The sequence below is a fragment of the Xyrauchen texanus genome, chromosome 14 (genome assembly GCF_025860055.1).
Source record: "Xyrauchen texanus isolate HMW12.3.18 chromosome 14, RBS_HiC_50CHRs, whole genome shotgun sequence".
In the NCBI taxonomy this organism is placed as follows: domain Eukaryota; kingdom Metazoa; phylum Chordata; class Actinopteri; order Cypriniformes; family Catostomidae; genus Xyrauchen; species Xyrauchen texanus.
The window spans coordinates 24394919-24418932 of record NC_068289.1 but is presented as its reverse complement, the minus strand read 5'-3'; positions in this window follow the sequence as shown (position 1 = coordinate 24418932).

Below are 24014 nucleotides of genomic sequence, written 5' to 3'. Positions count from 1 at the left end.
GTGTGCTCGAACCCGCAAGAGGGCGGGCACGTCCTGGATGTGATAGGGCAATGCGATGGCATCAACGACCCACAGCCTCTGTTTGGAGACAGCGTTCCCTTTCCGCTGTCCACCAAAGCAGGAAAAGAGCTGCTTAGAACATCTAAAGCTCTGCGTACGGTCCGCATATGTACGCAGAGCACGCACCGGACACAGCAACGAAAAGGCTGGGTCTGCCTCCTCCCGGGGCAGCGCTTGCAAGGTTCACTACTTGGTCCCTGAAGGGGGTCATAGGAACCTTGGGCACAGCCAAGGACAGCCTCCCCTCCAGCCTCTCCTGAATAAATGAGAACACTGACCTGACTGCGCATCTCTGCGGGTCTTCAGATCGGGAAGAACACCAATTCGCAAACAAGCGCCACTTTAGTGCGTAAAGTTGCCTGGTAGAGGGAGCTCTGGCTTGATTGATTGTGTCTATGACAGCAGGTGGTAGGTCTCTTATATATTCTGCATCCCATCCAGGGGCCAGACATGGAGGTTCCAGAGGTCTGGAGGGTGCCCCTTCCCTGAGAAAGAAAGTCCTTCCTCAGGGGAATTCGCCAGGGAGGGGCTGTAGCAAGGAGTGTGAGATCCGAGAACCAAGACCGTGTGGGCAAGTAGAGGGCCACCAGAGTGACTTGTTCATCGTCCTCCCTGATCTTGCACAGCACCCGTGCAAGTAGGCTCCGCTAGGGAGTACCAGAGCAGGCAATGGGAGGTCTCTTTGGAAGCGAACAGGCCTATCTGTTCTTTGGCAATCTGCTCCCAAATCAGCTGGACCACCTGGGGGTGGAGCCTCCACTCTCCGCTGAGCGCACCTTGTCGTGACAGCGCGTCCACTGCCATGTTGAGGTTGCCCAGGATGTGAGTGGCGCGCATGGATTTGAGTCATTGCTGGCTCCAAAGGAGGAGATGGCGGGCGAGTTGTGACATGACGAGAGCGCACGCCACCTTGGCGATTTATGTGCTTTCTTAGTGGTGCTTTCTGATCAAATCAAGACGTGCTTGTCCGGTATTAGCGGGCAAGTATTTCAGCCAGCAACTCTAGGCAGTTAATGTGTCAACCCAGCCGAGGCCCCGCCCTTGAGCCGGCGGCTGCGTGCCCATTGCACACGGTGTCCTAACCCTGTTTTGAGGCATCTGTGGTGACCAGAACGCATTGGGACACCTGCTGTATGGGGACTGCTGTCACCAGAAAATATAGGTCTGTCCAGGGGTTGAAAGTCTGGTGGCAGGCAGGGGGTGATGAACACACGGTGCGTGCCATGATGCCATGCCCATCTTAGGACTCAAGTCTTGAGCCAGTACTGAATCAGTCTCATATGCATCAACCCCAGTGACGCGACCGCCGCGGAGGATGCCATATGCCCCAGGAGCCTCTGGAATAATGTGAGGCATGTCATTGAGTCTACTCCATGCTGAGAAATGAGATGATTTCAACCGAGGTGAGCTTGCTCTTTTCCCAGTTGACCTGAAGCCCTAGACGGCTGACGTGCCAGAGCACCAGGTCCCTGTGGGTGCTCAGAGACTCTCGAGAGTCAGCTAGTCATCAAGGTAATTGAGTATGTGGATGCCCACTTCCCTTAGCGGGGCAAGGACTGCCTCTGCGACTTTCGTGAAGACGCAAGGGGACAGGAACATGCCGATGGAAAGGACCTTGTTTTGATACGTCTGGCCGTCGAACGCAAACCGTAGGAAGGGTTACGTGGAGGTACGCAACCTTCAGGTCTACCGCTGCGAACCAATCTTTATGCCGGACGCAAGTAAGAATGTGTCTTTGCGTGAGCATTTTGAATGAGAGTTTCTGCAAGGCCCGGTTGAAAACTCGCAAGTCCAAGATCGGTCGTAAGCCACCGCTTTTCTTGGGTATGATGAAGTAAGGGCTGTAGAAACTCTTTTTCATCTCGGCTGGAGAGATAGGCTCTATCGCATTTTTGAGTAAAAGGGTCATGATCTCTGCACGCAGGGTGTTGGCGTCTTCGTCGTGCACTGAGGTAAAGCGGACGCCGGCGAAATGTGCCAGGGGCTGGTGATCTGAATCGCGTAGCCGAGCCGGATGGACACGCCGCCTCTGCCTTGCATGCCATGGCACTCCTGCAAGTGCACCAAGACAAGGCACTCAGAGAACTGCACAAGGGTAGTCCTGACCCAGGTCTAATGCAGGAGCTGCGCTCGGCGACCGTGTAGGCATCCTCTGGACTCATCAGAACCGACGTCCGGGGTACCGGGAGTATGGCACCGGGTGGCCATGAGATCGGCATGTGACTCAGGGAAAGAGGAAATTGCTCTATTATTGAGAATGTGGGTACCACAGTCTGAAGGGGGTATACCCCAATGTCCAGGGGAGGGACATGCAAATTCTGTCTGCCAATTTCTCATTGGCCTTTTATCAAGTTCAGAGGTAAACAAGGCCTTCAAAGAAGTTGCCTAGTGTCACTTCATTTGACACAACGTCGAAGTGAGCGACAGATGGGGCATATATGTTGGCAAGTAATTTCTTACCAGCCCCCTCTCATTCTCAGGAATGAGATCCGTGTAAAAGTTTCCAGGAAATTGAGGAGACGTGTATGTTATAGGGCCCAATGATGGGAATGTGGCTGAGTATACCATTCCCACATATGGCAGCACACATCGTAATGTTCCCTCCAAGCTGGCTTGGCACAACAACAGTGGCTCGGTGACCATTAATATTATGGCCACGTCTCTTGACTTTGGTCTAGTTGAATCCTGCCTCATCAACATACACAAAATGTGTGGGAATTCATCAGCCTCCAGCTCCATCACTCTAGTAAAGCAATTTAGGAAATAATTTACAGTAGATATTGTAAATCACACAGTTACACATATCCCACATTGTGTAACATATTCTGCATATACAGGTTGTACTTGTCAATGCTGAAAGACAAGGAGATTACAGCACTGTGTAGTGTACAATGATGAATACTTACTTGTACATACAATGCTCTAAATTGTGAGGAAATTGAATTGCTCCCCATCTAGCCTAAGTCTATCCATCTGACAACTACTACAAAAATATCACATACCTATTATGTATCTAATATGTAATATGTGTGACAGGTTATTGTGATTGTTGGTTGTTCTATTTATCATGTAGGGATTTACACAATGAACATGTGTATAATTGCATTTGAGAGTAATTTCACTCAACATCAAATTAATGCAACCTATTTTTATCTGTAAGGCTTACTCAATACATTTTGTGCCAAAACAATTATAAATGACTATAGTCATGTGAACATGTTGTGTTGTGTGTGGGGTTGGATTACACAGACAGCTGTGAGAGCTGGTCTCTGTGTGTTAACCTGGCGTGTCTGCCGTGGTGCTGCCTGTCTCCTAGTCCCACGCAGATACTTGACTGGAAGTGACTAGCAGATTTACAGGCTTGCCCAGTTCTCTGCAGGGAAGCTGGCTACTCAGTGGGGTGTCAGCAGACACAGAGAGATTGCTTTGGTAGAAATAGATTGTGAAGTGTTTGCTGAAGACCCCATGCCTTTCTGTGTCTCTTCTAGTTAGCATTGCAGCCACAGGAGGCCGACACAGTCTAATTGTAAAACATAACAAGAAAAGATAGATAGACGGACAGACAGACAGAAAGACCGATATATACTTAGACAGTCAGACAGATAGACAAACAGACAGACAGATAGACCGATATATATATTTAGACAGACAGTCAATCAGATAAACAGACAGATATATATTTACACAGACAGATAGACTTTTTTAATTAAAAAAGTTTCATGCGTAAATTTTTCTTATTACACAGCTGCCTGGTATACTCGACTCTGCTTGGTCAGTTGTGCCATTTGGTATTTGTGAATTTCTACAGGCTGTAATGCTTTCTTGACCATGAACTGTAGACCTGTTGCTCTGTTTTCCCCTCTCTTTTTAAATATTAGCGTTTTAATTTGGAACCTTCACCGTTAGTACCACATTTTTTTGTGTTGTTTCCCTCCACTTGTCCCTGCCTACAGGTCATAATATAATATAAAAATAACAAGAATCCTTCCTTCCATGACTTAAATCTTTCGGATTAGAAGTTAAAACGAGGTCCTGACTGTCTGTGGTCATTAAACATCTCAGGGCACTTCTTGTAAAGAGTAGGGGTGTAACCCCTAGCCAAATTGGCCAGATTCTCCCCATAGGCCCTTCTCAATCATGGCCTCCTAATAATTCCCATCCATTAATTGGCTGTATCACTCTACTCTCTCCTCTCCACCAATAACTAGTGTGTGGTGAGTGTACTGGCGCACTATGGCTGCCGTCGCATCATCCAGGTGGATGGTGCACACTGGTGGTGGTTGAGGAGAGTCCCTCTATACCCACGGTTGTCAAACTGGGGTACACGTACCCCCAGGGGTACGTGGACTGATTTCAGGGGGTACACGAAAAAAGATCTAAGGGACTGTTCGTTTTTTATTTAAGGGGTTACCGGAGTTTTGAGATCTGTAGTCAAAAAAGACTTGACCCTCCCTTCGCCAGCAATAATTTTTTCTATAACCCTCCAAAATGATTGTGAAAAAAGGCATGACCCTCCCCGATAATTTATTGATTACTTCTGTACTGGTTTGCGCTTGGCAAAGATGTTCAGCCATTGTTTGTTTTTACAATCAAACGACTAAACTCCTGCTTTCTCATCTTACTAGGGCTGTAACGATAGACCAAACCTACAATTCCGTTCGTATCACGATTTTTGAAAAAAATCATGTTTTCGGTGCTGATGCAGTGGTGACGCGTTCATGTAACATGCAAGGGTGGCGCTCCCAATAAAGTATCTAAAAGCTGCCACAAAGAACCGGCAAAAGTAATGATTATGAATATGTCAAATATAGCAAGGAGACATTTGAATTGTTTATTAATAAACAAGTGTTTGTCAGTGTCGACTGCAAAGATGAAGTTGGCGATGTTGACTCGCGATCTTCAGTAGTGAATGCGCCAGAGAGAAATGCACATTTCATACGGATTACATAAGCAGAGAGTCTGATTTCTTTCGTTTTGAATTGTTCTGTTAAAAAGTAGACATTTCAAGTTTTCTGTATATTTCTCAGGCCTGTGAGGCAAGTACCTTATACGCTGTGTTTCGGTTCATTTATTAGACGAGAGTCCAGTTCACGCGCTGGCACCTCCGTGTCATGATGATCTATTTTCTACTATATTTACTTCTTATTTATTAAATCCAGGCAATTGGTTGATGAAACATTGATTAAAATTAAGATACAATTAATAAAAAATGAAATTCACTTTAAAGAAAGTTTTAAAGTCACTTTCAGAGCGGTCATGTCCGTAACGGAGAACTGTCACGTCCGTAACATTGTTTTTTTCCTCATAAATGCGAACACGAAAAATTAAATTAAAATAATATTTTAAGTTCTGTGCAGTGGCGGCACCAGAGATTTTCGGTTGCAGGTGCTATGGGGATGCTTAACACTTAAGAGAAGGTGCTTTGAATTTTGTGGCGTTTCATTATGGAGGTCGCATCGGACCACCCTTGGTATAGCCCACACACGCGCGTACATGCCCACATTAACTATACTCGCTCCGCGACTATAAGCTAGCATATATATGTAAAAGTTCCTCTGAAAATAATATTTCACACAATTCTGTCACAGTCGAGCCCTGAATACAACGGAGCAACAACAAAAGACAACAGATGTGCACGCTTCGGCCTAAAATGCTCGCGAAATCACACAGCCAGTTACCAACATTAGTCTAATGAAATTTGTAACAGCCAACAGAGGGGAAAATCAAGCACTTACCATAGACATCTTCACAACAAAACAATACGCCTGTTGCTGTGATTGAGTGCGAAGGCATCAATGATGTTGTCACAGTCCAGGGTCCTCGTTCTCTCCGTGTTTATAGCCAAAAGTGCCAGATTACTGGTCCTAGTGTCTCCACTGCTGTTCCTCAGGTAGTTTTTTACACGGTTCAGGCAAGAAAAACTGCGTTCACAGCTTACTGATGTGACAGGAAGTGTCAGGGCTATGCATATTAACTTATACAGGTCCATAAATGCATCTTTATATGGCCGCATTAAGGATAGTAACTCCTGTGTGCTATGGATAGCATGTCCCTGTTCTTCCTTCCTTTGCAGAAGCTGCCGCACCTGATAGAGCTCTGCTGACAGGTTTTCCTCACTGACACCATAGTGTCAGGCCATGGACAGCAGAAGTTGTTTGTCCAAAAACGATGTGTGTTTTGGGCTGAGAGTTGGTACACCTCTCAGTACGTAATTTGTCTCTGTTGAAAAGCGCCGATTCATTTCCACCATCAACCTGTCTATAACTGGATAGAAAGAGTGCGTTTTCATGTCATCGGTGTTGTCTGTCTGAGTTCTCTCTATCGGGGCCTCCACAATAAAATCTTCCAGGTGTCGAGTTTTCTGGGTCTGCCTTTTCTCGCGTGAAGTATGTGTTGTGCCTGTGTTTGCATACAGAGTCTCTGCTTGTTGTTGTATTTCTTTCCACTTAGTATCTGTGCGCTTTTCTGATAGAGCATTAATTACAGACTGGGCCAAATCCTCTGCCGCAACGTGGTCAAAATCGGGGGCCTGTAACTGATCTGACATTAACTTTGTTGTTCTAAATAAATCCTCAAACATGATGAGATGCAAAACAAACTTCTCATCGATGATGACACTAATGGCTCTTGCCTCTGCCCTCCGATGTGCATTTGACTGAGTGATGACATCACGCAGAGTGGCTCGCAGAGCGGGGAGAGTTTTCTTGACGGCGCAGATCGCATTATAGTGGCAAGCCCAGCGAGTATCGCACAGTCTCTTGAGTTCCACTGTTTGTGCTGTCGGGACGAACTCTTTTTGTTTTCTCATGAATAGATCGTGCACCACGGATCCAGAAAAAACTTGTAGAGCATTTGTATTGTCTCAAAAAACTCTGCTGCAGCGCTGACATTATGTACACAGTCCACTAACACTAAATTCAGCTTGTGTGCGTGGCAATGTATATAGATGGCTTGCGGCACACCATTATTACATCCTGACATCACGGATGCTCCGTCGTAGCATTGACCGACACAGCGATGTATATCAATGTTACACTGACTGAGTGTGTGTTTGATGCTGGCTAGCAGAGAGTCTGCATCCAATCCATCTGCGGCAGTAAAATGCAAAAACTCCTCATGCACTTCCCCTGACTCTGGCTGCAAATACCGCACGATAACAGAAATCTGCTCTTTTTTACTCGTATCTTTACTCTCATCCACCAAAACAGCAAAGCACTCGGCATCACTCACCTCATCACTTATCTTCTTTCTTATAATTTCTGCCAATACAGCAAATATCTCATTTTGAATTTCATGATGAGTGTATCTGGTGTTTGATGGGTTAGAAGCTAACTTTTTGTCCACTGTTGAATCCAACTTAGCAATGACATCCAGCAGCTCACGGAAGTTTCCCTTGTTGTGTGACTCCTCACCCTCTCTGTGGCCTCGCTGTGCGATGCCCTGGCAGGCTGTGAAGTGCAGGCTCTCCACCACAGCTTTCATGTATTTTCTGTTCTCAATAACTAATGCAGAATGTCCCTTATCAAGCATGTTTGCTATTTTAGATCCGCTTGACTCTTTTTGCTTGAACTCACTCCATCTTTCCATTGCAAATTTGTGCCCCATACTTTCATGATGGCTCTTCAGAGATGCTGATGCTTTCCGCCAGTTGTTAAATCCGTTGCTGGTAAATGTTGGCTCTAAATGAAATCCGTGCCCTCGTTTCAAAAAATGCCTACACGCTAAACAAAATGCAGCATCTTTGGCCACGCTGTATTCCAGCCATGAATACTGATCCATCCAACTTTTGTTAAAACTTCTCTGCTGATTCCCAAATTGCCGTGTGGGGTATTTTAGAAGGACTGGCCTCCTTTGGCCCTCTTGAGGATGGCTGCTAATATCACCTGCTGCAGCACAAACCGTAACGTTAGCATCCTCCATGGAAGTCGCCGGCGATTCTCCTTCGTCTTCATCCCCAGGATTTTCTTGTTCCTGTGGCTCTGTGACGACTAGCGGTGTGTCTGCACCTTCACAGTCACGTTTTCCTTGTGACTCGGAAGAACATGGACGTTTAGGGAGCAAAAAACGATCCATTGTGGTCATGTAGTGTATGTTTTACTGTGCTAAATTTCCAAACTAAAACAAGCTGCAATCACAAACGTTAAGGTCAAACGTTCAGCGGGAGCTGCGCCCATTGGCCAAAGAAGATCACAGGCCGCGCATTATTTTAAAATAAATATATATATTTTTAATTATTATTTATTCCCATTTTTAACAACATGAAAAAGACTATTCAAACATGACGTTAAAATATAAATATAAAAAATTACAAACATTTCTTGGGGGTGCTGGGCGGGTGCTATGGCTATTATAGGGGGAGTTACAGCACCACCTAGCTCCCCCCTGGTGCCGCCACTGGTTCTGTGGAGGCCGACCCTCATCCGGTGGGTAGTATTACTTTTGTTTTGCGCAGTGTAGTTCATAGAATTACTAAAACATATTTTGCCACCTAAAAGTTAAAGATTTTTTTGTGTCACGTCACGTGTATTTCTCTCATATTAAATATAAAACGCATGTGTAGACTGATATTTTTCTAATGTCTGGAGCTTTATTAAGGGAGTATGGATATATAAACAGACGTTTCAGTATTAAATGCATTTTCTGAGAATTTATATTTCAAGTTTTGACTGCAACTGTCACGTCCATAACGCTGGAATTGCCCAATTTTAAAGAATTTATCCTCAACTAGTTTTTTGGCGTAGGTCTACGTATTTTATTATATTAACTTCTACTAATAGTAATTTAATTTAAGACCAAGTATAGGTACAGACTGTTTGTGGAAAATGATCTAAGACTGAAACTGTCCCCAATTCGGCCTAACATCGCTGCATTATGTAAGAACATCCAGGCACATCCCTCACGTTGATTAAACTGGTGATGTGGATGGAGAGGTGGTAGGCCTATTCTGTGTGGTTTACTACAATTTAGTTTACTGTTTACTATTTAGTTTACTATTGTTAATGTGTTCTCTTTTTATTATTATTTTACAACAGAGAAGTTAAGAAAATATACAATGTCATCATATGTGAAAAGCAATACTTATCAGTATGTGAAAAGTTAACAAAATCTTTAATGAGATGTTGGATATGTGTTGTAGGCCTATTGTGTGTGAGATTGGGTGCATATCTGTTTAAAATCATTATATTTCAGCACATTTGTATCATATGTTGACTTTTGATGAGATTTGTATCATATTTTTATGATTCTATTCACTATTCTCGACAAAATTGATAAAAATAAATATTATTAAATTAAAAAAAACCTTGTTGTTAACAATTGGTGGTGTTGGGGGTACTCCGGAAGATCTATAATGTCTCAGGGGGTACATGCCTGTTAAAAGTTTGGGAACCACTGCTCTATACTATGCAAAAGCGATTTGAGTGCCTAGAAAAGCGCTATATAAATGTAAGGAATTATTATTATTATAAAAAAATGACCACCCTACCTGTCAAATAAAATTTATATTAAGCGCACAAAACTGACACCTGTTCAGAACTTTATATGGGCAAACATCAGGCACACAATAAATTGATCAAGGACAATTTTTATTTAAACTGTGGAGGATCAAAGCAAAAATTACTTGTCGGCTCATTTGTTCATTGATTTTATTGTTAGTGTTAGTTTCAGCACAAAATAAATTTCACAATTTAAAATTGCAATTGTCAAATATAATATTTTGTGAATAAAATAAAAATGATGAGAAAAAAGTCGAAGCAGTGTGAGATTAAAGTCATAGTATTTTTAGAATAAATCAAAAAGAAAGTGAGGTGGTGAACAACAGCAAAGAGGAGCGTCTGAGACTTTACATACAACATCACTAACCAGGGAAATAATTTGGCTATGCAACCGAGCTGAATCTGTAGGAAGTTTTTGCAAGCTCTCTGTTCATGAATGTGGTGTGCATTAGTACAGGAGTTTTCAACATATGGGTGCCTGACAAAGGGAGGTCCGAAATATAGGCTCGCACTCAAGTGAAGTGAAAAATATTTGTTTCTGCTTTGAATTATATCTATATCAATTTATTGTATGTGGTAACATCCCCTCAGTTAAAGTATTGTTTAGAGAGGAAAACCCAATAAATTTCCTCTATAACCGCTGCAGAGTCACAAAAAGACCATGAATTTCTTAATTGCTAAATCCTAAACTAAAGTAGGCCTATGATTTAACTACATCCTCCACATCAATCTCTTGCATTAACAAAGCTGCATTGTGATAATGATGCTGTTTAGCTTAATATTGAGATTTTTTTCTCTAATATTTCTAATTTATTCACACAATATAGGCTACTACTTTATTCTCACAATGCTATGACTTTATTCTCATAATTTTTACATTATTCTCAAAATATTATGACTATAATCTCAAAATGCTACTCTTTATTCTAATAATTTTGACTTTATTTGTATACGAAATTTTATATCATAATGCAACGATTTTATTCTCAAACTATTATGACTTTAAAATGATAATGCTTCATCTTAATTCTCGTAATTTTTACTTTATTCCCAAAATATTATGACTTTATTTTCAAAACCTTTTTTTTTTCGTGGCAATAAAACACCCGGGCAGAGCACATATACAGGTAGTGACAATTTGATCATTGAATATATCCACGGAGTGAATAACTTTATATATATTTATATCCATATATACACACACATATATATGGATATAAAAGAGTGATATATCTCAAAAAGTGTTGCGCAAACGGGAAGAGTCTTTTTCAAGATGTCTTTCCGTTTGTGTGTATTTCCTCATTGTGGTCAATGTGTCTCCACGTCTGATGGCCATGATCGCTGCCTCTCTTGTCTGGGTGCCACCCACGTGGAGTCAGCGTTCGTGGATGGTTCATGCCCTCACTGTGAAGGCATGACCATGGCTACATTGCAGTCGCGGCTTGCCCTCCTAAGAGCGCAAGCCACCCCAGCGGCTCCCCGACTCGGTCCTTCTACCTACGGGTATGAGGCGGGGTCGGTTAGCACTGGGGGCGATATGGGGACATCAGTGGGAGCCTCTCCACCAGGTAATCCACCCACGGACCTCCCACTCCCCGTCACACTCGTATGCTCCTACCGAGCTCTGGAGCGAAGTTGCCAGTTCGACGATGAGGTTTTGATCGTGGCATCGGAGCATGTTCGTCATGTCTGATGTTGTGGCTGGATTCCCACCCTCGGGTGCAGTGGCTCAGTCGCAGTCTGACGCGGAGCTGACGGTCATGCCGGTCATGTCGGGTTTGAGTGAACCCCGAACCCTCGCGGCTCGACAATTGGTTCCTGGGGCCAGAGCGCTGCTTACGGCCATGCTCCGCCCCCGTTCCTTTTTTCCCGGAGGTGCATGATGAGCTCACGCACTTGTGGCAGGCACCTTTCACTGCCCGCACGCAATCCGGGTGCTCCTCCGCTCTCACTACCCTCGATGGTGGGGCAGCAAGGGGCTACTCGGCAATTTCCCAGGTGGACCAAACGCCTCCACCTGGCGGAACCGCCCGTGGCTCCTGTCCAGGGCCTGTACGCTGACGTTGTCCCTTACGGCGAAGGCCTACAGCGTCGCTGGACGTGTAGCCTCCGCCTTGAATGCCATGGCACTCCTGCTAGTGTACCAAGCCAAGGCACTCAGAGAACTGCACGAGGGTAGTCCTGACCCGGGTCTAATGCAGGAGCTGCGCTCGACGACGACTTCGCCCTCCGGGCAATGAAGATCACAGCACGGGCTCTCGGGCAGGCAATGTCCACACTGGTGGTCCAGGAACGCCACCACTGGCTCAATCTGGTAAAGTTGCAATAGGCTGTCAAGTTACGTTTCCTTGATGCCCCCATCTCCCAGGTTGGGCTATTTGGCGACACCGTTTGAGACTTCGCCCGGCAGTTCTCAACAGTAAGGAGGCAGGCAGAGGCCAAACAGCACATCCTGCCCAGGAGGGGCTACAGACCCCACACTCTGTCTGCCTCCCGCCACAGCCTGCCCCTCGTGGCCGGCCCTGGTGCAGAGCTACCCGCAGGACGCCGACGCCCCCCCCCAAGAACCCCAAGAAGGCTTCAAAGCACCCCTGAGATGGACTGTCCAGGGACTCAGGAAACTGCACGCGAGAAGGTTAAACCCCCCCAGGCCGCGCCTTGTGACTTCGTGGGACCTCTCTGTGGTCCTTCGGGGAGCTCCCTTTGAGCCACTTGAGTCAGCAGAGCTAAATGCGCTCTCTCTCTGAAGACCACCCTCCTGACGGCGCTCACCTCCATCAAGAGGGTAGGGGACCTGCAGGCGTTTTCTGTCAGCGAACTGTGCCACTACCAGTGGTATTGCGGTCTCTTGGGCCTTGTCCCACGGCGCCTCTCTAGCAGACATATGTAGAGCCGTGGGCTGGGCAACACCTAAAATCTTTGCAAGGTTCTATAACCTCAGGGTTGAGCCAGTTTCATCCTGTGTGTTATCAGGTGACACAAACAGGTAAGTTCGGGTCAGCTGGCTGAGTGTATTGCTTGTGCATAGCGCCTTTCCCCTCCTTTGAGGCGAAGACGTGCGCTCTTTCCCCAGTTGCATTCGCAAGAAGTGTGAACCCTGGACGTTCTTCCTCCACGTCTTCCTTGGGCAGAGGGCCTCTGTCCTTGGTCGCCGTGTTTGTAGTAACTCCTCCCCCCTTGGGTAGGATCTACCACTACGCCGCTCCGCACGATGTGCTTCCGCTAACCGGTAAGACCGTCTGTTTTATTCCACCTTAACCCCCTCGGGGGCCGAGTGTGGTCTCAGCGGTGTCCTCCTCTTTGAATGGACACCCCGCCAGCTTGGACCGTATATTTGGTCCCCAGCCGAACGGTTTCGTTCCTTTTTTGGGGAGAACAATAGAGAGAAGGCCCCAGCTGGGCCATCCAGTCCTTATACTTCTGAGCAGTTAGCCATTCCCCTAGGTGCAGGGGATCGCTTCATGTCTGCCAGTGTGTTGGAGGTAGTTATGCGACGGCTTGCTGCGCTGGCTACGAGGCACACAGGTGTCTGCCTGTCTCGCACCGCCAGTCTGCGTAACTCGGTTCAGCTCTTGTGGCATTTTCCATTGGGACCCCTAGTGTCAACCAAGATCAGAGATGTCTGGGCTCCACAGGAGCGACCTCTAGTGTCAACTCACTGACACAACGTCTCTTTCCCTCTATCAGGGAATGGAGGTTACGTCATTACCAGAGACGTTTTCTTTACCTATTCACCCATCTGTTCAGTCACACACAAAAAAATATTAATTCATAAAACCCCTTTAAAACTTTCTTTAATTAGAAAACTCTTTCTAAAATCTATAGAATGTAGAAAGCATATTATGTAATGGATAGTTGTTGCCCTCTCCTGATGCTCATTGGTCAATACAGCATTCCAGCTGTGCTAAAATACACTGCAAAGATCTGTATTTTTTATAGTAAAAATTTCTAAACAGCCTTCAGAAGTAAAACTGCATACTGTATATCTTAAGTTAATTTTTTGTACTGCCTAGAGCATCCCATGGTAATGCATCACCTCTCGTGCATTATTGTTGTCATATCTCACAAAAACATGTTCCTTAATTCAGTTTTCTGTAGTTGTTCAGCAGTATCACACACAGTTTTAAGTGTCAATGTAATTCACGTGGAAATCTGTTGGTTTACTGTGCTGCTGTGTTCGTCGGCTAATTGCACAGAGACCACAGGGATCCTTTGATTGTGCACCCAAGGAAAATTGACAGAGGTGACAGATAAGAAAAGAGAGTTAGTAGTGGAGCACCCATGCACTACTCCATCAGTGACGTCATAAAGGAGCAGAGCACATAAAGCGTGCAGCTCCCCTGACACTGGTGTTGAACCCTGTGTTCATGTTGCGTGTGAAGTTTGTATGTGTACTGGGATCTTTCCAGAAGTGTTTCTTGTCCCAGATTAGTTTGAACTGAGGGCTGCAGTAATCTCAGTAACTTGACCGCTCGACTGGGCTTCTGAAGCCACTGTCCCAAGTGATTAAATGGCTTTATGGTGCCTTTATTTAAAGCAAATGATCCCAAGATTTTTCTCCAAACCTATTATGTCATTTAGATAAGATTAGTGATTGAGAATCGGTTCTTATTAATTTCCAGTTCTGTTTTTATACTGGAAACAGATGATTTTCAGAGCCTGATCCTATAAAAATTACAAGATGGTGGCATCATTTTTGCAAAATGTTATTATTACCAGATTCATTACACATATTGTGGCAGTTCCAAAGTGAAATGTCCACTGTGTGGCGCTAAAAGCAACTTAAATGCAATCCCAAAAAGATTATTATATATATTTTTTTAAAGTAAATGTTCTATTTAATTTTATATAAAAAAAACCAACCTCCCAAAAATAAACCTTAAACCTAAACCAAATCAATTGTGTCAAAAAAAGCTAAACACAATAAGATGAAAAACACAATTACTAAAGCAAGCAGCGATGTCATTTTGTGGTGCTTCTTTGACACTTTTGTCTCACGTGTCGACTCCAAGTGCAACACTGTATTAGTTGAGCTACCACGCAATTTGATTATACTTGAACAAGCTTGTAAATATAGTTGTTTATGTAATGCAAACATTAAAATGAATAGCGTTGTGTGAGGAACAGAGTGAAAAGTAAGTGTTTATGAGCCGATAATCTGGTCTTTTACAACAATTTGTCTGAAAGGGAAAAACGCCTTTTCATTTCATCAAGAAACTGCTGCGCTATGTACAAGCCATGTAACAATCATTTAGCAAAAAATGTGGTATTATATGATATTTTTACTGAGGTACAGTGAACTTGCGGTCTAAATTAGTGAGAGAGAGAGATTGGGCACCGTGAAATTACACAATGATAACACATCCTTCTGTTGCATTATCCTCACTGGTTGCACACAGAAACAAGCAAACAATGCAGTGTAGTTTGATTTGCAAATGAATGACTCTTGATCAAAAAGACTCACAAATTAGTCTTGAACTCACAAGTTATCAAATTATGTGTACTTAAATTAGTTTTCCATGAAAATTAAAATTCCAGACTGATCTCGCTGTGAATTCGGTGACAGGATGTCGAAAGTTGTGCTCAAATCGTTTCGGGTTCCGTATGTAACCCTTGTTCCCTGAAAAAAAGCGGAACGAGATGCTGCGCTGAAGAGCGCTTTGGGAACATGTCTCAGTTGTGATCAGCTGTGAATATGTATGCAACACTTCAATGAACATTGACTGGAATTTATAGCCTCTGCCGATGTAATCATTGGACGAACCTGGCGCAGTGGCTATAAATAGATGTTTCACAGTGCATCATCAGGTATTTCATCTGAAGAGCAGTCCTGGGGCATCCCAGTGTGGCAGAAAATCGCAGCATCTCGTTCCGCTTTTTTCAGGGAACAAGGGTTACATACGTAACCTGAGACGTTCCCTTTACAAAAAGCTTCACTATGATAATGCGCTGAAGAGTCCTTTGCAAACGAGATTTGGTTATTACACAGAATACTTCCTGGTTCCCATGGAGGGTGAGGGGTTGTGTCTGGCCTTAGATCTTAAAGCTTGAACTGCCCAGTCTGGGTGTTACCCATGCCACCGCACTATGGCTGTCCGGACCCCCTACGGTTGTATAGTGTGCTCACAAGAGCATGAGAGGCCTCAGACATGAGCTTGAGATGTCGACTCAAGGACATAAGAGCCCGGAGTGGCAAGAACATTCAAACTATAAAAATCTAATGAATGCGTGCGGAGAGGACCAACCTGCCGCATCACAAACTTGCTGCAGAGGGAGACATCTAGCCAAGGCTTTAGAGGAGGCGAGCCCTCTGGTAGAGTGAGCCCTGACACCTACAGGCGAAGCTTGACAGTGCACCACGAATGTCAGAGCAGTAGCATCCCTCACCCAAGGCGACATATTCTGCTTAGGGGTGGCCGCTCTTGCGGCTCCACTGGCTAGTGCGGTGAACATAAGTCTGAAGGGCACAGACTGGGCATAGTCTGGGAAGCCTTTGCTGCTCCGCGTTGCAAACGGCAGGGAGAAGAAGGCTTAGAGAGTGACCTGATGTAGGGTCGCAAAAGGCACCTTAGGCAGGTAGTCAGGATGAGGGTGCAAATTTGCTTTGGTCATTCCTGGGGAAAACTCTAAACAGGCTGGCAAAACAGACAGAGCCTGTAGGTCCCCAATTCTCTCTAGAGATTATCGCCATAAGAAAAACCATCTTGAGTGTCAGAAGTCTGTCAGACGCTGACTCTAGAGGTTCAAAGAAGGTCTCAACCAGACCCTCAAGGCCTATTGCCAAGTCCTAAGAAGAGGTCATGGTCCTAGAAGGAGGCCACAGTCGCATGGCTCCACGAATGAAGCGAGTGAGTAGAGGGTGCCTCTGAAGGGCACTCCATCCATCAAGGCATGGCAAGCCAAAGTGGCAGCCACATAGACCCTGAGAGTGACGGGGCATAAGCCTGCTGATGGTTCTTCCTGCAGAGAGTCCAGAACTGAAGCGATCCTGCAGTTAACTGGTTCTGCAATATGAACTTTTAATAAAGAGAAAGGCATACAGGCACATTCTGGGCCATGTATGCGCCACCGTGTTCAGCCCCAGAGGGGGGGACTGGGTGAATCGGGGAGAAGTAGAGGAGACATTGCGCTGTTCATAGAGGCAAAGAGGTCCTCTTCTGCCCTGTAAAATCTACCCAGATTTGTTCCAAGTGGAGGGAGCCCTAGCACTTAAAATGGTCTCGATAGCCTCAGGAGAAAGCCCTGTGTATCTCAGTTTGTACCCAACAGGGGCCAAGCATGAGAAGGTTCCACAAATCGGGACGGGGATGAAATACAGTCCCCTGTGCCTGAGAAAGAATGTCCTTCCTGTTCGGAATCGCCTGAGGCGAGCCATCGAGGGGAGAATTTAGCTCCGAGAACCATACCCTGTTCGGCCAGCGCGGCGCTATCAGTAGAAGGCAAGACCCTTGCTGGCGAATGAAAAACCGGGGAAAGAAACACATACAGACGCATTCTGGATCATGTATGTGCCTTTACGTCCAGACCCAAGGGGGCTGGGTGACTCGGGGAGAAGCAGAGGAGACATTGCGCTGTTCATAGAGGTGAAGAGGTCCTCTTCTGCCTGGGAAAAATCTCACCCACTACCTCAGGGTGGAGTTTCCACTCCCCCGTCTTTATTTTCTGTCTGGACAGTAAATCTGCACGCATATACGGGCATCCAGGGATATAAACCGCCCTGAGTGACAGGAGCTGCCCTGGGCCCCAAGGAGAATCCGACGTGCCAGAAATTCAGCTGACATGAACGTGGATCTCCCTGATGGTTTATGTAAGAGACTCCGCTGTATTGCCCACCCGCACCAAGACATGGTAGCCTCAGGAGGAAGTATTTCAGGGCCAGAAATACAGCCATCAACTCGAGACAGTTACTGTGACATCCGAGCTGATGACCCTCCTATTACCTTTAAGCTGGATAACCACTTAAGGCCGCTACCCAGCCCATCAGTTACACATCTGTCGTTAGCAGCCTGGGACAACGAGACGCACCTAGAGTTGGACCCAAGGTAAGAAACCGGGGCGTGTAACCCTTATTAGCCTAGGGGATTTGGCCCTTGGAAGAAACCCGCCTGGCTTTGAGCCACAACAAAAATGGTCTCATGAGCAGAAGGTCCAGAGGGATCACCGTGGATACAGATGTCCTGAGACCTAGTACAACCTTGACCTAGCCTGACTTCGCTCAGGGTATTCTTAGTGGTCTCGATTCTAGCGGGAGACAGTTGTACCCGCATTGTGATCGAACTCCATACAGTCCCCCGAAAGACAGTGTTTTGAGTGGGAGAGAGGACGCTTTTCTTGCCGTTGAGCCTCAACCCCAGGGAAACTAGATGAGCTAAGACGATATCCCTGTGCTGAACTGCCAGTTCCTGGAGCTGCGCTAGATTAGCCAGTCGTCTATGTAATTCAGAATGCGGATGCCCCGGAATCGCAAAGGAGCAGGCGCTGCATCATGCATTTGTGAATGTGTGGGTAAAAAGGGCTAGGCCGAATGAAATAACCCCAAACTGGAAGGCTTCGCCCCCAAAAGTGAACCTCAGCAACTTCCTGTGTTGTGGCAGAATTTCTAAGAGAAGAAGTGCATCATGAGATCGATGGTGACCAGCCAAACATGATGTTGGGCTTGTGACATGATCGTCTTGATAGGCAGCATCTTGGACTTGAACACCCAGACTGGGCAGTTCAAGCTTTAAGATCTATGGCCAGACACACCCCTCACCCTCCATGGGAACCAGGAAGTATTCTGTGTAATAACCTGACTCTCTCTCTGGAAGGGGAACATGTTCTATGGCCCCTATAACCAGGAGATTTTGCAGTTTTCCCCACTTTAGACATAACTGATCCGGTTTACGGTAGTGGGAACCACGCCGTTGAAACACGGAAGGCGGCAAGTTAATTAAATTCTATAGCCCTTTTCTACTTAGGACCCACGAAAATATCTGGGTACCGGGAGGGGCGAAGTGGAGCACTCGCCCCGTCCCGAGGGGAGCTACCCCCGCAAGACCGTCAGGGTTTTCTTCTTTTAGAAATTAGGGTCCTGAGGTCTTGCTTTGGGACTGCTGAAGGTGATGAGACTGTCCCCAATCCCTGGGAGGAGGAGCACGACTCACCATGCTTTGCTTTTGAGCCTCCCTACTAACAGGACCGAGGCAGGTCTGGGTGGCCGATGGACCCGCCCCCTGAGTGCGGTGAGGGAGGAACTGCCCTAAGGCCTCCTCGTGGATTTTCGCCTCTAGGAACCTGGAGATAACCATGCTCATGGCGTCTCCGAATAGGCCAGTAGGCGAAACCGGGGCATCAAGGAGGAAAACTTTATCCTTGTCCTTTTTTAAACATGCATTATCTATCATCCTCTTCTTTGACTCTGGTCTGACCATATTAAGAAGTAACAGAACCACCTTTGGAAGAGATAAATTCTCCCAGCAGTCATGAGAGCCTTCATGCACACACAGCAAACTATATGTTTGCCTGTCAGATATAACTGTGGTACACATCAACAATGTTTACATTGATTACACCTGATAAAATCTCCTACAATGCCTGAAAGGTTGAGCCAAAGGTGCCTCTCCCCGCTGACCAAGGCAGACATAGACCAGCCAATAGCACGGGCTGTTTGCTTGGAGAGAAAGATCTGTGGCTCGACAAAGCTCAGAAAAAGTTTGCTCATCGAGCGCAGCACCCACACTCAGGTCGTCCAGCAGGTCAGCCTGGTAAGCCTGCAATACTGCCATTGTGTGCAGAGCAGCACCAGCCTGACCTGCTGCTTGATAAGCCCTCCCCACTAAAGTGGAGGTCATCCTGCAAGGCCTTGTGGGGAGGGAGGGCTTTTAAATGATGATCCCGAACCCGGCGAGAGATAGCCCGCAAGCGTCTCTTCGACCGACGGCATCATTGAATACCCCCGTGTCTCAGCACCCATGGTAGTCGAATATATCAACATCAAGGGCATGAAGACACAGGAAGTAAAAGATTCCTCCATGAACGAGAAAGCTCGTCATGGAGGTCATCAAAGAAAGGAAGGGACTAGTTCCCTTCCTCCTTTTTTTTATTTTTTTTTTATAATTTAAGTCTTATAGTTTGGAGCATTTGGGGGGGTCTCTTGTTCACGTGGCCAGTCTAGCTGTAGTCTGGCCACAGCCCGAGTAACCACCTTGAGTAATTTCTCAGCTGCTTTATTATTATGCGATGAATGTACAGAGGTGAAACGAAGAGGAGCCAAGGCGCGCTTCAGGCTTACGAGAAGGATCAGCTGGATCTGGGGAGAGAGCAAGCGATAGGAACAGACCCGTGTCTCACTCCTCAGCCAGATATATGCGAGAGCCCCATGATGAAAGAGTGGGTGCTGACTCCCAGAAGTAAGCGAGTCGAGCGCTAAGCATTTTGCCCGAAAGCAGATCGCAATGCGTGCACCCACCCCGCCCCTACGTGAGAGCAGCATGCTCTTCCCCCAGACAAACAAAACAAAACTGATGCGCATCGTTTGTCTTGACTTTCTGTCATATTTATATATTTTTTTTCTTTCTTTCTTTCACCCCCCTTTTTTTTAAAGCAAGAAAGAAAAAAGAGAAAAGGTTCACTGCCTAACAGAATCTAACTCCTAACAGAGGAAAGAAAGTTTAACAGGCTCGTGATAGCACACAGCACAGAATGGCTCTGAAGACGAAAAATCTGATGATGCACCGTTGACGCATCTATTTATAGCCACTATTTAGGTGCGTCCAATGATTACATCGGCAGAGGCTATAAATTCCAGTCAATGTTCATTGACGTGTTGCATACATATTCACAGCTGGTGTTGCACGCCCCGTTTATTGGGCCGGGCTGACAGATGAGAATAAACCTGTTAAAACAGGACAGAATAAAGAGACAAGGGAAACGGGTCTGCGCTGCACGTAATCCCCAGCAGTTATATTTATTTAACTGATTTTTTTCAAATTGTTATAAACAATAAAGGGATTTTCTTTTCTTTTGTTACTTCAAAACCAAGTTATGTCATTTGTCTTTTTTCACAATCAATATACATCTCCTTTTTCACTTATTTCTTGTTCACAGAATTCACATTGACATTAGGTATTCAAATAAACCTATAAACTTAACTCTCTGCATCTATAAAGATAAGCCAAAATGTATTTACACAGATATAAATGTTTTACATGAATTAACTTGTAAGGCAATCATTACCTGAGATATTTATGTAATACACATATAATTCTTATTGGTCTGAGATTTAACAATATCACCACTTTGCATTAATATGCCTATTCTCCTTCACATATATACCTGTACCATGTGACTGGAAAAGTGCATTAACTTAGTACATATGAATTTTCATGGAACTCAACACAGATATTAAAATGAGTAAAAAAATGAACAATAAACACTCTAAGTTGGTAACTGGAGCCTTTTTGAGGTAAATGAAATACATTACTTGAACGCACCACACCGGAGTTCCCAAAATGGCGGACTATCGTCAAATTTGACATATTTTCACACATCAGAGCAATTACACTTTTGACAACACAAGCATATTCGTGTGTGTTATGCAACATGATATATTTTGTGTTATTTTTCCACAGTCATACCTGTTAAAACAGGACAGAATGAAGAGACAAGGGAAACGGGTCTGCGCTGCACGTAATCCCCAGCAGTTATGAGGCGCACAGGCGCAGTATCGCTATTTTCACCCGCGATCTCCCAAACTCCTCTTTCAAAGCCACAGTCCACATTCAAAATATGAGTCCCATTCTCATTAAATAGAAAACTGTGGTAGACAAATGTAGTCCATTGTCCACAAGAAGTAACAGCAATAAAGCATCACATTACTGTTGAGACATACTTATATCTGCTGAACAATACAAACATTATCCAAATGTGTACATACTTTTGGTGTGTCACACTGGTCACAACTGAGGCTTTATGTAAAGGTTCTGTTTACCAAAATTTGAATCACTGCCCCCAGTAGCCGAAGCTGAATGTGTTGTTGACCAGTTTACAGGTTAAATGTCCAAAAGAAGGCGGCAAAAGCTTTTTTTTTTTTTTTTTTTTAAAGCTGTAAATTATTTAAAAAACTAATTTTATTGAACTTGTTACTGGATGAAATAGAAATGAAATCAGTTTAACCAGTTTAAAGGGTGTTTAATCACGGAATCAAAATTCATCAATGTCAGTCATGGTCTGCTTAAAATAAACTGAAAACCTATGAGCCATTAGACATTATTGTATAAGTTCAAATATAAAAAAAAATATTTTACTGTATAGTTATTGTTTAGCTATTAGTAATATTACTGTTCAGTTGGGCTGGTTATTAAGATAAACATGTTTCATTTGCTTTGTAAACTATGCATATAAATTATATTTAAATAATAAATGGCTATGAATTGTTTAGAAGCATATTGTGAATTGTTACAGAAACAAAGATCTTATATTAGCTGATGTTTTAAATCATTATACTTTTATTTTCAACACCACTATGATCATGTAATGTACCACACAGACAGAGTCTTCTGGAAACACTTTTGAGTGACGATGCAAACAAATTACTTAATAATTTCTTAACCCAATTCATTGTCTGAGAGAATTAATTTGGTGAAATGGATCAGACTTCCAAGCCCCTCGTGGGATGAAACTTCTGTCTTCTGCTGTATTGTACTGCCTCAGCAGTTTGGTGGTCCGACTGCACACGAATCTGCATTCTTGGCGTGTGCAGTTATCTGCTCTGAGCAGCAGGGCATTAGAGACTAAATATATCACACAGTTTATTCTCTTAGACTCATCACACCACAAGAGCTCTATTCAATTTTTACACACACCCAAAGTTTGGAAGAAGTCCTGGAAACTGTGTCTATCTTTGGAATTTAAATGTTTCATTTGAGTACTTTATCACTTTACAGCAGTGAAATAGTTCATCATCCTAGGGTGTTTAACAACTAACATAGCATCATTTGATGACGACTTTGCATTGTGCCTAAAACCTCTTTGGTACTCTTGTAACACTCTCCAATATATTAAAGAGGAGTATCACACTAATATGGGATCTTACGTACCGTTTCTATTGATAGGTAATAGAGTGGAGAAAATAAATATAACAACACCGATGAAAAATCAATAAACCCAAGTGTATTTACAATACCAATAATATTTACAATAATAATCAAACAAGGTGTATATACATGTAAAGTGAAGTCCAAAGTGCACAGAGTTATATACAGTGTTCGGATCAGTCTCACCGGGTGTTTGTATCGATCCGTGAGCGTGATCAAGTGATGAAGTGATGAGTGATGAATGACCAAATGTCCTCTGATAAAAGTAATCCGGGCATGCGAGCCAAATGAAATACTTCCAGGAGGAACGGCGTTTCTGGCGCTCTCAGGTCAGTCACCAACGTATTCCAATTTATGAATGAGCGGGTTTGTTGTGCGTGAGCGTACTCGCAAATGAGCCCCGAACACCGGCATAGCGGTTCTTTAAATAGACAATTACAGTTAGTTCCTGTTTACGTGGCAGGAAAACACGTAACCTGAATTCACGCGAAGATCTCGCGTGAACAGAGATCGGGGAATAACACACAACAGCTGAGGGGAATCACAGATAACAGGAGAAAGCAATATAACAATTAAGAATAAATGACACACATTTAAAGTCATAGACCTTAATATAAAACCTCCCCTTATGTGGCCACGCTACATAGATCCCCCCCCCCAGCCTTCGGCATAGGAGGAGATCGTCCGTACCAGCGTTTCAAGTTAACCACATTTATAATGTCTGTTTTACATGGGTCTCCCCAGCGAACGGTGTAATTTATTGGCCCCATTTTTTTTATTATTTCAGCTGGTCCCTCCCATTTGGGTGCTAGCTTAGCAGAGTATTTATTGGAGGCAGACGAGAGAGGGTGAGTTTTAACCCAGACTAGATCACCCGGCTGAAACTGCGCATCTTTCCGTCGGGCATTGTAGTATCTAGCTTGTCTAGATTGTTGCACCCCTACTCGGAGCTTTACCTCCTCTGCCATGATGTTCTGTCTTTCAATTAGGTTATATGAGGTTTGGTCAGGTGTGGGGTTTTTGAAGATTAACCTCTCCAGTGGACCATGTAGCTGTCTGCCCATCATTAATTCCGCAGGTGCTCTACCTGTAGTTTCATGATGTGCTGTGTTGATAGCGAATCTTAATTCAGGCAACCACTGGTCCCATCTATCATGATGTTGTCCCACATATGACGCAATCATTGTTTTTAACGTCCTGTTAATTCTCTCCGTCAGGTTTGTCTGAGGGTGATAACTGGTTGTGAGTTTCTGAATACTTCCCAGGATTTGCAGAGCTCAGCAAGCACATTGGAGGTGAATTGGGCCCCCTGTCCGATATGAGATATTTTGGGACCCCCAACGGGTGAAGATTTCTTCCCTTAGAATTTTTACGATCTTAGGGGTCT